Source organism: Pan paniscus, chromosome 1, assembly GCF_029289425.2.
Source record: "Pan paniscus chromosome 1, NHGRI_mPanPan1-v2.0_pri, whole genome shotgun sequence".
NCBI classification, from domain to species: Eukaryota; Metazoa; Chordata; class Mammalia; order Primates; family Hominidae; genus Pan; species Pan paniscus.
Window position 1 is genome coordinate 91,854,249 of NC_073249.2, and position 17,779 is coordinate 91,872,027.

The following is a 17,779-nucleotide window of genomic DNA, read 5'->3' on the forward strand; positions in this document are numbered from 1 at the left end:
CTGCCTAAGTGGAAATTGAGTTGAAAATACATTTAGGTTTTTCCTTCCTTCCTTCCTTCCTTCCTTCCTTCCTTCCTTCCTTCCTTCCTTCCTTTCTTTCTCTCTTTCTTTCTTTCTTTCTTTCTTTCTTTCTTTCTTTCTTTCTTTCTTTCTTTCTTTCTTTCTTTCTCTCTTTCTTTCTTTCTTTCTTTCACAGAGCTTTGCTCTTGTTGCCCAGGCTGGAGTGCAATGGTGCGATCTCGGCTCACTGCAACCTCCACTTGCCAGGTTCAAGCAATTCTCCTGTAGCTGGGATTCTCCAAGCAATTCTCCAAGTAGCTGGGATTACAGGCGTGTGCCACCATACCTGGCTAATTTTTGTATTTTTAGTAGAGACGGGGTTTCACCATGTTGGCCAAGCTGGTCTTGAACTCCTGACCTCAAGTGATCCACCCATCTCGGCCTCCCAAAATGCTGGCTTGAGCCACTTCGCCCAGCCTACATTTAGGTTTGATTAAAGGGGTATGTGATGTGGCCCACGATCACCTGCATGTATAGTTGTTGCTAACTTCTGGTATAGGAATGGCTTCCAGGAATATTCCTACAGCCATTGAGCTGACTGATTCAGGTATCATCATGACATAAAGATTCAGAACCTGAGGGTCATGGTAGCAAGAACATGTCCTCTAGTGCCTGGACCTGGAAGTAGTATTTGAACTGTATGAAGCCAGAAGCCAGTCCATGGAAAATTCTCCTAATCACTAGTCATGTAACATTGCAAGCAGTGGATTGGGTTCTCACTGGTGCTTTATCAAAATGGAAGTTTTCCCTGTCAGGAATATGTTTAATAAGGTGGGATATACAATTAAAACATACCATACAAAAATGTTCCCCATTGATTTTTACATAAAATTGTTAGATAGAAATTATTCTGACATTAAGAAGTGAATCGTAACATAAAACTCAGATTATCCTCAAAGAGATACTGCAGTAAGAGGAAGAGATAGATTTCTAATAAGATCTTGGATTGTTTAATAATTCAATTACTGAAGAAGAGTAATTCATAGGAATACACTGCAAAAAGTTCTAAATTTCTTGGTGGGTTGATAAAAATAACATTCATAAACTTCATAATAGACCACTACATCTAGGACAAACTGGCTGACTATTATCCTTTATAAGAAGTATTTAAGATTAGTTACTACAAAAGAAAGCCTGAACTGTCCTGAAATCTTACAGCTCTATTACGAAAAAAAATTTGCATAGCTTTCTTTTTCAAATCTGACAATCCTAATTTCTTTTCTTCTTAATAGAAACAGAGTCTTGCTGTTGTCCAGGATAGAGTGCAGCGGCACAATCACAGTTCACTGCAGCCTTAAACTACTGGGCTCAAGTGATCCTCCCGCCTCAGCCTCCCAAAATTCTGGGATTACAGGTGTGAGCCACCATTCCTGGCCTACCCTAAAATTATATGTGGTATTACCAAGAGCAATTTTTATTTATTTGCTTATTTATTTTTCTCTAAATGGAGTCTTTCTCTGTCGCCCAGGCTGGAGTGCAGTGGCGTGATCTTGGCTCACGGCAACCTCTGCTTCCTGGGTTCAAGCAATTCTCCTGCCTCAGCCTCCCCAGTAGCTGGGATTACAGGTGTGTGTCATCACACCTGGCCAATTTTTTTTGTATTTTTAGTAGAGATGGGGTTCACCATGTTCACCAAGTTGGACTTGAACTCCTGACCTCATGATCTGCCCGCCTTGGCCTCCCAAAGTGCTGGGATTACAGGTGTGAGCCACCGCGCCCGGCCTCACAAAATTTTAAAGTTGAAACACATTTTTACATACTATCAATAATAATAATAATAAAAATTTTCATCAACCATGCCAGAAGAAAACTAAATTATCTTTCTGCTCTCTCTATAAAAAAATGACAAAATCATTATGAAGAATCCATCAAAGAGCATGCTGCCAGAAGAAGTAAAAAAATACTATATAAATGTGCTAGGCAGTTAATTAATATAAATTACTATGTTATTTTTCTGGATTCTAAGTGATTTTTGATTTGCCAACTCTTTAATTTGCAACTGGTTATGATTCCTCTTCGCATTTTAAAAATAAATTTTCAAGTATGTATCTAATTTTGCATTTATACTTTTATCTTTTTTTCCTTTATGGGAGACCCTCCCTCCAACCAGTGTAAGTTTCAGGCCCCATAAAATTGGATTCAACTCTGTCCACAGCATTGGGGTTTTTTTGTTTGTTTTTTTCTTTTTTTTTTTTTTGATGGAGTCTCACTCTGTCGCCCAGGCTGGAGTGCAATCTCGGCTCACTGCAACCTCTGCCTCCCAGGTTCAAGCGATTCTCCTGCCTCAGCCTCCCGAGTAGCTGGGATTACAGGTGCGTGCCACCACGCCCAGCTAATTTTTTGTGTTTTTAGTAGATATGGGATTTCATCGTGTTAGCCAGGATGGTCTCAATCTCCCGACCTCGTGATCTGCCTGCCTCGGCCTCCCAAAGTGCTGGGATTACAGGCTTGAGCCACCGCGCCTGGCCAGCATTGGTATTTTATTAAGGTAGTGTTGAATAATAATAATAATAATAATAATAATAATAATAATAATAATAATTACAATAACAACAATGGTTTCACCTTTCCTGACAGTTTGCTATGCATCAGCACTGTCCCAAGGCTTTACATGAGTTCTCTCATTTACTCCTCTATGACTATGTTGTCTCCATTTTACATGTGAAGGAACTGAAGTCCCAGAAATGCTAGGTAACTTGCCCACGGTTATTCAGCTGGGAAGCTACAAAGCTTGTTTCCTCTATCTGTCTCCCTCATCTTCCCTGACTCCAGAAGGAAGAGCAATGTCCCACTTACTAGGCATGTCTTACAGAGGGTGCAGCAAAGGCTCAGAGGTGTTGAGTGACTTGCTGGGCGATGCACAGCGGGCAAATGGCAGAGTTAGACCTCCAGGCCGCAGGGCTTTCCCTCCCACACCAGCAAACACCGCCCTCGGCCCAGGCCCCATCGCAGTCGCTCCTTGCCGGCGGACTGAGGCCCTGTGTGGAGCGTATGCTCGGCAGGTGTGACCCAATGGCAGCCTGGGGCGGGGGAAGGGGACAGGGAAGCAGGCTGGAGTCTCGCGGAGGAGATGCCTTCAGAACTCCGGCGTCTCCAGGGGCAGCGGCAGGGACTCAGTCTCCCATTTCATTAACTGGAAAATAAACTAGAGCCACAAAGGGCCGAGGGAAGCGGAGCGCCCGGGCCCAGCTGCCGCGGGGTCGAGGGGCGAGGCGCCGGGTGGCGAAAGCAGGGGAGGGGGCGCCGCCAGCTGAGGCCGCTGCAAATCCCTGGCCTGCAGCCCCCAGACTGTTGCCCCTCTCCAGCCTCAGAGCCGCCCACCCCTTGCCCCCAGTTAGCACCGAGGAGCCGGGGGAGCCAGTGGACTTCCCGGAGCAGGAGGGAATTTTTCCCCTCGGAATCACTCCACCCAACTCTGTGGACACAATGGGCTGTCAGATGGCGGGGAGGGGCGGGGGCAGTTCTACACGCTCCTTGGAGCCAAACCTTCTGCTCCCTGAACAGAACAGAGGCACATTGAGAGTGTGGCCCTGGGGAAAATGGGCTGGCCCAGGGGAAAATGAGATTTTAAGGGAGAGAAATGAGACTTTCTGTCTTCTGCAACACCCCCTCCATACACAAAGTTCCTAGCTCCTCTTTTTTTTTTCTTGAGACGAAGTCTCCCTCTGTCGCTAGGCTGGAGTGCAGTGGCGCCATCTCAGCTCACTGCAACCTCTGCCTCCCAGGTTCAAGCGATTCTTCAGTCTCAGCCTCCCAAGTAGCTGGGACTACAGGCGCGTGCCACCACGACCAGCTAATTTTTGTATTTTTTTTTTTTTTTTAGTAGAGACAGAGTTCATTATGTTGGCCAGGATGGTCTTGATCGCTTGACCTCGTGATCCGCCCGCCTCGGCCTTCCAAAGTGCTGGGATTACAGGCGTGAGCCACTGCGCCTGGCCCCGAGCTCCTCTTTTCAAAGCACCCACCCTTTTCATTTTGTCACAGGATCCCCTGAGCTGTGCTTCCCCAGTGCCATCCCAATACCACCCACCTCTGTCCTCCAAGCTCACCCCTTTCCTAGCAGAGCAATTTCCACTGCCCTCCAGTTCCCTTCTGCATTATAATAATTTTCTAGGGCTATGATAACAAAGTAGCACAAACTGGGTAGCTTAAACAACAGTAGTGGCTGGGCGTGGTGGCTCATGCCTGTAATCCCAGCAATTTGGGAGGCCAAGGCAGGTGGATCACCTGAGGTCAGGAGTTCAAGACCAGCCTGGCCAACGTGGTAAAACCCCTGTCTCTACTAAACATACAAAAAATTAGCTGGGCATGGTGGTGGGCACGTGTAATCCCTGCTACTTGGGAGGCTGAGGCAGGACAATTACTTGAACCCTGGAGGTGGAGGTTGCAGGGAGCTATTATGTCATTGCACACCAGCCTGGGTGACAGAGCAAGACTCTGTCTCAAAAAAACAAAAACAAACAAACAAACAAACAAAAAAGTTGATTTTCCCCTAGCTCTGGAGGCTGGAAGTTCCAGGTCAAGGTGTTGGCAGGGCTAGTTCCTTCTGAGGCCTCCTTGACTTATAGACAGCCCCTTCTCGCTGTGTCCTCACACGTTCTTCCCTCTATGCATACCTGTGTCCTAATTTCCTCTTCTTATAAGAACATCAGTTAGATTAGGACCCACTTTAAGGACCTCATTTTAACTTAAAGACTCTATCCCCAAATATAGTCAATTCTGAGATACTGGGGTTAGGACTTCAACATATGAATTCTGGGAGACCCAGTTCAGCCCATAACGCCTTATATGTCTAGACATTCTGCCACCAAATCCTGCAGGTCACAGGATTTCCTTAGACTGGATGCTGTGACATGCACCAACACACCCTAACACCTTTTCCACTTTTCCCTCCACATTCAGGCCCTCTCAGAACTACCTGGCCACACAGGCCCAAGTAAGCTGGCAAGTATAACCTAGCACACAGGGTTACCAACTTCCTGCTCCTAAGAGCAAAGCTGGCCTCTGGCTTCTTACTCTGTGATGTGGGGGCTGCCTATTGTAGAATCATAGCTCTTCAGTTTCTTTGGTCCTTTAGAAATCTCTTCCCGTCCCCCTCCCGCCCCCAGTGTTTCAGTGCCTTTAAATAATATATTTTGACTAGTTCAAAGTTTCCAAAAAATGACACAAAACTGAAAACATAGATGAGTCTTCTTCTTACCACCTCCACCTACCCCGTTTCTTCCCCAACCCCACCCCTTACAGGGAGTAGGTTTAATTAGCTTCTGCTGTGTCTTCCCAGTGTTTCTTTATGCAAATAGAAGCCCATGCAAATGCATATATGTATATTCCTCCTTTCTTATACAAATGCTAGTATTCACTGATTTACCCTTTGCATTTTTCACTTAACCATATATCCAGGAGGTTTCCCCATATCTATACAGATGGCTTCACTTTTTTTCTGTAATAACTGCATAGTATTTCAATATGTGGATGTAAAATGATTTATTTAAACAATCCCCGATAGACAGACACTTGGGTTGTTTCCTATGCCTGTCCTCTTAAGAGGAGTATCTTGAAAACTTTAATCCACCAAGGCTTCCTAACACCTGGGAAATATCAGGGCCTGAGGGGAAGGCAGAAGGGACAGCAGAAAGGATCCAAAAGTACAGGAGATGTGGTCTCTGGCATTGGGTGTTTCAAATTGATGGGAAAGATATGGCTGCTCTGCTCTGAAGAGTCTTCTATATGAAAAAGATCCTACGGAAACTCAGACCAGGCACATTTCTTGGATACTGCTTTACTGGTTCAAGATCTCTGGGACTGGTGATATCACTGAGTTAAAGGGCTAAGATTAGAAGTAAACCTTAAAGGCCAATTTTTTTTTCCTGTTTGTAGTAGTTATCACTGCTGTGTAACAAAATGTCACAAATATAACAGCTTAAAACAATATACATTTACTTGCTCACAGTTTTGTAGGTCAAAAATTTGGGCAGAAAGAAAGATGTGGAAGCTGGAATATGGTAATGGGGAGAGGGGAGGTAGGCAATAAGTAGCCCGGTGGTCTAGAACTCACTATGTAGGGAGAAAGGGGAAGTGGTGATATGATCTCAGCTCACTGCAACCTCCACCTCCCAGGTTCTCCTGTCTCAGCCTCCCAAGTAGCTGGGACTACAGGTGGGCACTACCACACCCGGATAATTTTTGTATTTTTAGTAGAGATGGAGTTTCACTCTCTTGGCTAGGCTGGTCTCAAACCCCTGACCTTAAGTGATCCTCCCGCCTTGGCCTCCCAATGTGCTGGGATTACAGGCATGAGCTACCATGCCCAGCCTCTAAAATGTATCTTTTTCAGTGCTAATGAATGGAATGATGAAACATTCATTCTGCTTCGTACCCTTTCCCTGTACCTAGCACAGTGCAAGGCAAAAAAGCAGACATTTAATAAATATTCGTGGAATTTAAATCACTGATGAGGGGCAAAAGAGAAGGCAGAACTGTGGGTATAGATTCAGGAAGGGAGGAGGAGCTGGGAGCCAGGCCAGGGCTGGGCCTATGGGGATGGGCTAGGGGACAAAGAGGCACCCACCATCAGTACCCCAGCTTGAGCAGTCTTGGCAGCCAAGCCCAGTCTAAGTAGCACTTTCTTGCTAAGTGTTCTGTGGGGAGGTGTAATGTGTCTCTATTTAAAATTAATTTTTCAGAATTGGAAGCCCCACTCTGAAAGGCAGTGCTCCCTTGGTGGCTTCTGGCAGGATTGGAAAGCTATAACTTTGGAGGGAAACACAATAAACCAGAAATTTCCTCCCAGGTGAGCAAGAAACTGCCTCTCTCCTTCTGAACAGAGCATTTTCCAGAACTTTGCTCATCAAGTAGCTGGTTTTCCAGTCATTTCTTCTGTTTGTAAGTGAACCACATTCCAGTCAACTGTCTGTTCTTCTCTCTGATGGATGGGACAGAGGCCTAGGCAATCAACATATAAGAGAGAACACAGAAGCAATTTCTCTCTGGCTAGGGGCTATGTTTCTGTATTTACATGTGAATGGAGTAGCGTCTGATGCTTGGAAAATTTGCAGTGCTTGCTGCCAATAAAGAAACACCACTCTGTGGTGGACTTTGGAGAATTTGTTCAGTTCAACAAATGTTTACAAAGGAGGTACGTGTAAAGCCACAAAGATTCATTCATTCATTCACTTATTGAGTGCCTACTACGTGCTCAGTATTGTGCTAGGCACGGAAGAAACAGCAGTGATAAAAGCAGAATCCCCCAAATCTCTGCCTTTATGAAAGGGAAATAAACAGTTAATATTATAAATAAGTAAAATGCATACTATGTTAGGTAATATTAAGTACTAAGGGGACTAACAAGAAAGTGGGGAAAGAACATATTGGGAGGTGGGAAGGGTTTACCAGGAAAAGCCTCACTGAAAAGGTGACATTTAATAACAACTTAAAGGACGTGAGGGAGTTAGACATCCAGAAATCTGGAGAAAGTATTCTAGAGAGGCCACAGCAAATGTGAAGGCTGTGAGGTAGGAGCACATTTAATGTGTTTGAGTAACAGCAAAGACCAGGAGGTGTCTCAAGCCCAGAGGGTGAGGAGAATAGTAAATGATCAGAAAGGCAGTGGTTAGAACGGCAATTAGCAGCCATAGAGGTCACTGTAGAGATCTGGGCTTTTCTTTTTCTTTCTTTCTTTCTTTTTTTTTTTTTAGATGAAATCTCGCTCTGTTGCCCAGGCTGGAGTGCAGTGGCACCATCTCCGCTCACTGCAACCTCCGCCCCCTGGGTTCAAGCGATTCTCATGCCTCAACCTCCTGAATAGCTGGGATTACAGGCACATGTCACCACACCTGGCTAATTTTTGTATTTTTAGTAGAGACTGGGTTTCATCATGTTGGCCAGGCTAGTCTTTAACTCCTGACCTCAGGTCATCCACCTGCCTCGGCCTCCCAAAGTGCTGGGATTATAGGAGTGAGCCACTGCTCCCAGCCGACTCTGGGCTTTTAATATCAATAAGATGTGCTACCAATGGAAGGTTTGAGCAGAGGGATGATCACGATATGGCCTGACTTATGCTTTTACAGGAACACTTTGGCTGCCATGTCAAGGATAGAGGGCAAAGGGAAAGGGGCAAAGGCAGAGAGCCATGGGGGGTACTGCTCAACCATCTGTGAAGAGTGGCTTGGGTTAGGATGAGAGCTGGGGTCTGGATTTCTCTTGAAGACAGTATGGACATGATTTATTGATGATTAGACATGAGGTATGGGAAGAGCAAAGTCGAGGATGATGCCTGGGATCTCGGCCTGCACAACTGGAAGGATGAAGGCAATGTCATCTGTTGCGACAGAAAAGAAAGCAGTAGGAGCAGGTGGGGGGCATGAGGAAAGAATAGGAACTTGTTTTTTGACATGTTAAGTTTCAGGTATCTCTTAGACACCCAAGTGGAGAGTGCTACTATATAGTTGGATAACAGAATGTAGAATTCAGGAAAGAATATTCTGAGCAGGAGTTATAAATTTGGGAGTCATTAGCATATAGATGGTATTTAAAGCCATGAGACTGAATGAGATCACCTAAGATGTGAGTGAGTGTGGATAAGAAAAGAGAAGAGGTCCAGAGATTGAAATTGGGGGCGCTCCAATTTTTAGAGGTCAGGGAAACAAGAAGGAACCAGCAAAGGAGACATTGAAGGAGAGTGGAGACAAACTCAGGGGAGGGTGGTGTCCTGGAAACCAAGGAGATAAAGAATTTCAAGGGGGAAAGAGTGGTCAGCTGTGTCAAAGACTGCAACCTTCCTAGTGGGGTAGTGGGGGCTAAGGCCTGCCTGAAGTGGGTTCAAAAAAGAATGTGAGGAAAGACATGAGAAACAATGAGTATGGACAATGGTGTGAGACATTATGCTGTATAAAGAAGGGAATAAATGGGTGGTAACTACAGAGGGAAGTGGGGTCAAGATTTTTTCTTTAAGATTGGAGAAATAAGGATGAATATGGTATGGTCTGTTCTCAAGTTGCCATTCAGTCTAGCGGGAGACAGACCCATGGGCAGAAGAGATGACATAGAGCTGTTTACAGGGGTCTGTACCAATGCACCCCAGAGAGAATTTAAACTCTAGCCTAATTTGGATGTTTTGCTCCATCGGAATCTTATGTTGAAATGTTAGAGGCCGGGTGTGGTGGCTCATGCCTGTAACCCCAGCACTTTGGGAGGCTGAGGCAGGCAGATCACAAGGTTGAGGGATCTAGACCAGCCTAGGCAACATGGTGAAACTCTACTGAAAATACAAAAAAATTAGCTGGGCATGGTGGCGTGTGCCTGTAGTCCCAACTACTCAGGAGGCTGAGGGAGGAGAATCACTTGAACCCAAGAGGTGGAAGTTGCAGTGAGCCAAGATCATGCCACTGCACTCCAGCCTGGGTGACAGGGCAAGACTCTGTCTCAAAAAAAAAAAAAAGAAAGAAATGTTGGAGGTGGGCCTAGTGGGAGGTGTTTGAGTCTTGGGAATGGATCCCTCATGAATGGCTTGGTGCTGTCCTTGCAGTAATGAGTGAGTTCTCATTCTATTAGTTTACCTGACATCTGGTTGTTTCAAAGAACCCGGCACCTCCTCCCTTCTATCTTGCTCCCTTTCTTGCCATGTGATACACTGGCTCCCACTTTGCCTTCCACCATGATTGGAAGATTCTCGAGGCCTTACCAGGAGCAGTTGCTGCCACCATGCTTCTTATACAGCCTACAGAACTGTGAGCCAAAAGACACCTCTTTTCTTTTTTTTTTTTTTTTTGAGACGGAGTCTCGCTCTGTCGCCCAGGCTGGAGTGCAGTGGCGCGATCTCGGCTCACTGCAAGCTCCGCCTCCCGGGTTCACGCCATTCTCCTGCCTCAGCCTCCCGAGTAGCTGGGACTACAGGCGCCCGCTACCACGCCCGGCTAATTTTTTGTATTTTTAGTAGAGACGGGGTTGCACCGTGTTAGCCAGGATGGTCTCGATCTCCTGACCTCGTGATCCGCCCGCCTCGGCCTCCCAAAGTGCTGGGATTACAGGCGTGAGCCACCGCGCCCGGCCAACACCTCTTTTCTTTATGAATTACCCAGCCTCAGGTATTTCTTTACAGCAATGCAAAATGGACTAACAAAAAATTGGTACCAAAAAGTAGGACATTGCTATAAAGATACCTGAAAATGTGGAAGCAGTTTTGGAACTGGGTAACAGGCAGAGGTTGGAAGAGCTTGAGGGCTAAGAAGAAGACAGGAAGATGAGAGGGATTTGGAACTTCTTAGAGATTTGTTAAGTGGTTTTGACCAAAATGCTGATAGAAATATGGCCAGTGAAGCCCAGGCTGATGAGGTCTCATGGGGATAAGGAATTTATTGAGAATTAGAACAAAGGTCACCCTTGTTATGCCTTAAAGAACTTGGCTGCATTGTGTCTGGGCCCAGGAGCTGGGGAAGGTTGAACTTAAGACTGATGACCTAGGGTATCTGGCAGAATTTCTAAGCAACAAAGCATTCAAGATGCACATGGCTGCTTCTAACAGCCTATTATCAGATGTGAGAACAAAATAATGACTTAAAATTAGAAGTTATAATTAAAAGGGAAGCAGAGCATAAAACTTCTGCAAACTTACAACCCTGGATGGTAAAGAAGGAAAGAGCATTTTCAGAAGAGGAATACAAGCTGGCTGTGGAGCAACCACTTGCTAGAGGGATTAGCATGACTAAAAGGGAATCAAGTGCTAATATCCAAGACAATGGGAAAAAGGCCTCAAAGGCATTTCTGTAATCTTTAAGGCAGCCCCTCCCATCACAGGCCAAGTGGCCTAGGAGGAAAGAATGGTTTTGGACACCAGGTGCAGGGCCCTGCTACTCTGTGTAGCCTCAGGATACTGCTCCCCACATCCTAGTCACTCAAGCTCCAGCCTTGGCTCAAAGGGGCCAAGATGCAGCTCAGGCTGCTGCTTTGGAGAGTGCCACTATAAGACTTGGTAGCTTCCACATGGTGTTAAGCCTGCAGGTGTGCAAAATGCAAGAATGAAGGAGTTTTGCCAGCTCCCGCCTAGATTCCAGAGGATGTATTAGAAAGCCTGTGTGCCCAGGCAGAAGCCTGTCACAGGGACAGAACCCCCACAGAGAGACTTTACTAGGACAGTGCCAAGGGGAAATGTGGGATTGGAGCCCCCACACAGAGTTTGCATTAGGGCACTGGCTAGTGGAGCTGTGGGAAGGTGGCCGCTGTCCTCTGGACCCATGAATGGGAGAGCCACTGGCAGCATGCACCCTGAATCTGAAAAAGCCACAGACACTTAACTCCAACCTGTGAGAGCAGCCACAGGGGCTGCACCCTGCAAAACCACAGGGGTGGAGCTGTCCAAGGCCTTGAGAGCCCACTTCTTGCATCAATGTGCACAGGATGCACGACATGGAGTCAAAGATTGTTTTGGAGCTTTAAGAGGTAAGGATTGCCCTGCTGGGTTTCAGACTCCATGGTGCCTGTTGTCCCTTTCTTTTGGCTGGTATCTCCCTTTCAGAGTGGAATGTTTACCCAATACTGGTATCACCATTGTATCTTGGAAGTAAATAGGTTGTTTTTGGTTTTACAGACTCATAAGTAGAAGGAATCTGCCTTGAGTCTCAGATGAGACTTTGGACTTTTGATTGAGTGGATGCTAGAATGAGCTAAGACTTTTGGGGACTATTGGGAAAAGATGGTTGTATTTTGCAACGTGACAAAACCATGAAATTTAGGGAGCAGGGTCTGAAAGATATGATTTGGATGTTCTGTCCCCTCCAAATCTCATGGTGAAATGTGACCTATAATGTTGAAGGTGGGCCTGGTGGGAGGTGTTTCAGTCATGAAGGCAGATCCTTCATCAATGACATGATACTGTCCTTGTGGCAATGAGTGAGTTCTCACTCTGTGAGTTCACATGAGACCTGGTTGTTTAAAAAAGCCTGGCACTGTCTCCCCTCTCTCTCTTGCTCCTTCTCTTGCCATGTGATACACTGACTTCCCCCTTTACTTTCCACCATGATTGGAAGGTTCCTGGGGTCTTACCAGGAGCAGATGCCAGTAGCATGCTTCTTATACAGCCTGCAGAACCATGAATCAAAATATGCCTCTTTATATATTACCCAGCCTCAGGCATTCCTTTACAGCCATGTGAAATGGACTAACAGAAATACTTTGAAAAGATAAGTCCTAAACCAAGTCTTGAAAGATAAGTGATTTTTATCCAGGGGAAGAAAGAAGGGAATGGTATTTCAAGTAGAAGGGAGAATATAAATCAAATCATGGAAGCCTGAAACAGCTTGTTGTGTGTGGAAATCACAAAGAGAGCAGCATTTATTTTCAAGATCTGAACTGCCTGGGTGTGACTTCCAGACTCTCTGCAAGATATGTGACCTTGGGCACATTACTAAACCACTAGGTGAATCAGTTTCCTCAATCATAAAGTGGGGAATATCATAGTGTCTGCCTCATAGGGTTGTCATGAGAAGGAAACAAATCAATTCACGTGAAGTGCTTGGGACAGTGTCTGGCACATGGTAGATGCTCAATAAATGATAGCATTTCTTATCATTGGGTGCAGACAGTGAGGCAGGGATTAGATGGAATATGAGATTGAAAATGTAATTAGCTGGATGTAGAAGGTCTTGTATGCCATACCCAGGGTTTTGACTTTGTCCTGGCAACACCAGGAGCCACTGCAGGATTGTAGGCTAAGGAACAATATGATGGAATTTGGTGTTTCAAGTGGCTCACTATGGCCACCTAGTGGAGGATGGTCAAGGGGAGGAAATTTGGAGGCAGGTTTTAGAAGACCTGGCTGTATATTCTGGCTCAACACTTACCAGTATATGAATCATTTCCTTCTTTGAGCCTCAATTTAATAATCTGGGAAGTAGGAATCGTAAAACATATCCAAAGGGCTGCGGTGAGGAGAAAATTAAATAACAGAATGAAAGTCCCTAACCCAGTGCATGACACATATAAATAGGTTTGCAATGAATATTTGTTTTGATTTTAATATCAGAAGTCTTACAAGAGAGGAGCAAAAAGCCTCACAGTTTCCCCATCTTTATGCTCTGTCCCACCAGGCCAGCTCTCCTTGCTTCTATAAATGTGCTAGAAACAGTCGAACTGGCTCACAGACCTACACGGTGAGTATCATCCTTACTCTCTCCTACTGCACTCTTCTCACCTCCATAGCTGTCCAGTTCACCCTGACTCAGTGGTCAGAACCCTGACCTCTTCCTAAAGCATCTGCCATATCCAAGGCTAAGACCACATCCACCAGGCTGGAAAGTGGGTAAGGAAAGCTTCTGATGTAACAAGTCTTTTCTTTGTCTGCTGATTGTCATCAGAGAGCTGTTGTTTTTCAATTGACCCTCACCACATTCAATACCTGTTGTTTTACACAATCATTTTGCAGCACCTCTGTCTTATCTCCCCTAATAGTCTGTACGATTCTAGAAGGCACAGACTACACAGTAAACATGTCTTAGGACCTGCCTCTTGCTCATGGCAGAGGCTTGCCAGGGAATGAATCAAATGAAGAGTTGACTGATGCTCACGCAGTGCTGAAAGCCTGCCAAGCTGTGAATAAGTATGAGTTGGTTTGATTATGAAAGATGGGAAATCATGTCTTCTTTTCTAGAGTGGAACATAAAGCTTCCCAGCCTCCTCAGGCTTGCTCAGGCAGAGCAGGCAGAGCTGTGACCTGTGGGCCCAGAATTGTACCCTTGATAATCTAAATGACAATCAGCTTATTAAGCCTCACAGTCCCCTGTGCAAGCTGATGAAGGAGGATGGGCGCCTCAGTGGTCAACAACCGTTCAGGGATCTCCTCCCAACAATGGCTCTGTGCCTCTACAAGGCAGTTTGAAACACACAGAAAACCAGCCGATTTACACACTCTTCTTCCTGCTGTTCCCTTGGCACACATTTTGTGCTGACGTGACAGCCACAGGAACAGATGTCTGTTTGGCCTCTGGGAAGGCAGAGGAAACCCAGGCCACATCTGAAGCTCCTCCCCTTCTTTCCGGGCCACCTGGAACCCAGGCCATGAGTCATGTAGGACCAATTCAGGGATATGGTCCAGGAAGGCTACAAGGCGTGGGGGTGATGACAGTTGGAGAAAAGAATCAAAGGCGTTGGCACGGAAGGGGAAGTTGAAGGATTCTCTGGCCCAGCTCTCGGGTCATTAAATAGTATTATTGCTCCGGTTTTGTAGTGAAGTAACTGAGGCCTGAGGTGGGTGAGTGACCTGAGCGAGGCAAATGCTCCATGTGTGTAGAGAAGAGAGAAGATGGTGGCAGCTCAGGCCTGCTGCAATGTCCATTACTGCCACCTGCTTCTGACTAAAGATGTCGGTGGTGGTGATGGAGAGGGGATATTGGAGAGGATGTTGTTACCTCAGACCAGGTTAACCAGTAAAGGTGAGTGTGCATACGTGTTTGTGGTGTGACCTGCTCTTCAATATTCAACTTCAGAGGTCCACTTCTACAGGATGCTACTGCTGCTGTCACACCTAATGATAATAATAATGGTAATAACAAAGGCTAACAGAGCGATTGAGCACTTACTATGTGCCAGACATGGTGCTCAGTGCATTACACAGATTACCACATTTAATCCTCTAAGAGGTTGTTCTCATTATTCTTACCCCGTTCCATAGCTGAAGAAAATGAAAGATAAGTTTAGGAACCTGCCCACAGACGTACACTAGAGTCTTGGTTAGATTGGGTTGATATGACAAATACCATAGACAGGATGGCTTAAAAATCAGAAATGTATCTCTCACAGTTTTGGATACTGAAAGTCCAAAATCAGGGTGCCAGCAGATGGGGTCCTGAGCCGCTCTTCTGAGCTTCAGAAGATGGGGTCCTGAGCCGCTCTCTGAGCTTCAGCAGATGGCGTCCTGAGCCGCTCTTCTGAGCTTCAGCAGATGGGGTCCTGAGCCGCTCTCTGAGCTTCAGCAGATGGGGTCCTGAGCCGCTCTCTGAGCTTCAGCAGATGGGTCCTGAACCCCTCTTCTGTGCTTCAGCAGATGGGTTCTGAGCTTCTTGCTGGATCTCTTGCTGTGTCCTCACATGGTGGAGAGAGAGAGAGAGAGAGAGAATCTCTTTTGTGTATTTTAGGGCACTAATCCCATTCATGAGGGATGCACCCTTATGACCTAATCACCTCCCAAAGGCACCACCTCTAAATACCATTACTTTGGGGATTAGGGCTTCAGCAAATAAAGTTTTGGGGAATGCATGCATTCAGTCCACAGCAGTTCCTAGATTCACAGGACCAGAATTTGCATGTGGAGTAGTCATTAAGATTGTTCACAAATCCTTTTTTTTTCTTTCTTTCCCCAGGTTAGAATTTTCTGTCTCAGTTGAGTTAAAGCATGACTATGGGACTTTGTCTGGCCAATAAAATGTGAGTGGAAGTGTCACTTCTGGCCAGAAGTTTTAGGAACCAAGTTATGCTCTGCCATGTTCTCTTTTCCCTTGGTCACAGCGACTGGCAATAACCTAGGTGATGTTGTGCTATCAGCCCAGGTCCTAGGGGGAGGAGGATGATGGGGTTGAACAGAGCCCTCAACTGACCCTCCAGATTGCATAATGAGAAATAAACCTTTGTGGTTGTAAGCCACTGAAATTGTAGGGCTGTTCACTATCATAGCAACAGGGCTCAGCTCATCTTGACTGAATTGGAGTGAGGCTTTTTTAGCACAAAGTGAAACTCAAACCCCATATTTTGCCATCTCCTCAATTTCTCCAGCTGTCCTGGATATTCCCCCAGTGGGCTCAAGTAGCACTCTGCTATGGCATCAGTTACATTGTATGTCCAGTCTTCTTTCATTCCCGTGACCAAGCCCATTGGAGCACACTTCTGTGTCTTTGGGGTCTAAGCATCTAACACAGAGCCTAGGACACAGGACATGCTAAGTACATGCTCACTGAATGGATGCCTGTAGGAGAAGGATTCTGGCACTGCAGTGTTGCCCTGCAGGACAAACTCCAAGTGGCCCAGAAGGTCAGCCCACCTTGGACCCCACATTTTTGTCAGATGACGCAGGAGACTTTTTGTTTCTGGTATCCTCATCCCTGGGGGCTCAGCCAGGTGGGTTGGCACCTGGGGTGTCTGCCCAGCTGGCTAGCAGAATTTGTATCACCCTGTGCAGACCTCAGCAGTAAATCAGCAGGTGTGAGGAATTTACCCCAGAGAGTGATCCAGCAGTGGCATGAATGAGTAATTTACAAAGCCCATTAAGGTGGCACAGAATTACTTATTTATGGGAAATTTTTGACAGATCTGCGGCTTAATCATTTATCCCTGTGAACATTTAGCCAGGGTCATTGGTAAATAATTCACTTATTACACACTCTGGAGTGGTTTATGGTACTGTGACTTATGATCTCACATGAGTTCGCAGCCGGGGAATTGGAATGTGAAGGCCGGGGAGGGGAGGGGAAGTGGAGGCCTTTGGATGCAGGCCCCAGTAGAAAGGCCGTCTGCTCTAAGTCAGCTTGATGTTACAGCACAGGAGGATTTTAGTCCCCAGTCTAACCTTTGGGGAGACAGTGAGGGAAGGAAATAGGTATTAAGAGAATGGTCTGAAAATGCTAGGTCTTAGCTCCAGGCAGAGCGAGGACAGACTCCAGCTTCACTAGCTCTCTGGGGCCTAGTGGGGAAATCTGAATGCCCCAGCCTGACATTCAAGATCCTCCAGGAACTGTCCCCATTCCTTCCCAGTCTTATCACTCATTACTTATCTCAGCAGCGCCACGGGGGCTGATATCTCACATATCTACCCCTCTCCCCAAGCATTTGCTCGTGGCACTCCTCCTGCCTGCCTGCCCTTCTCTTCTTTTGTCTAACTGCTACTTAATATTCAGCTTTCAGCTCAAAGCCCATCTCTACATGAAGCCTTCTTACACTACTTCAGCTACGTTCACCACCTCCATGAAGTTCTTGAAAACTTGCAAAGTACCATGCACACATGAAGCACATTACACATGCCATTGATTAGCCGGCTCCCCTGGCTAGACTAGGTGCTCCTTCAGCACCAGGACTCAGACTCCAGTGAACATGGTCCCATGAAAGTTAGCCCAGAGCCTTTCCCACAGTGAGTTAAATGAACATGGGCTGTTGTTGATGATGGTGATAATATGAGGGTGCTCATGAAGATGGCTGTCAGGCTGACTTCCTCAGCATCCCACCATGGCCTCTCTTCTCTGTCCCACATGTTCCCCAGGCCCCAAAGACAGTGGAAGCAGGTGATCACATCTCTAAGGTTCCTCAAGAGTCTGATACCATAAGTGGAGAGAGGCACTTATGTTGGGATGGAGGAGGAGTGCATTTGGGCCTGCTCACCAGAGAGGAGTCAAGTTAAGGGGGAAAGGAAATCCAGGTGCAAGCACCAAGCCCCACCCTCTTATTGAAGATCCATCCCAAGCCACACCTGACTTGCCCATAACCTTCCAGGAAGACCCTACAGATTCCAAATGTGTTTCCCAGACCTCTAGTTTAAGGAGATTAGCTTGACTTCTTGAGGTTTAGTCCAGTTAAATAAGGTCTTCTACCTTTGTATCAATACCAATTGTTGCCCAGATGGTAGAAAGATTTAGCAAGATGGCTTCCTCTTCCCATTGGAGTTTTTAGATCTCCAATGGGAAGACACAGGAGATAATTTACTGTCTTGCCCACCAGGAAATCCTTCCTAAAGTCTAGTCTCAAGCAG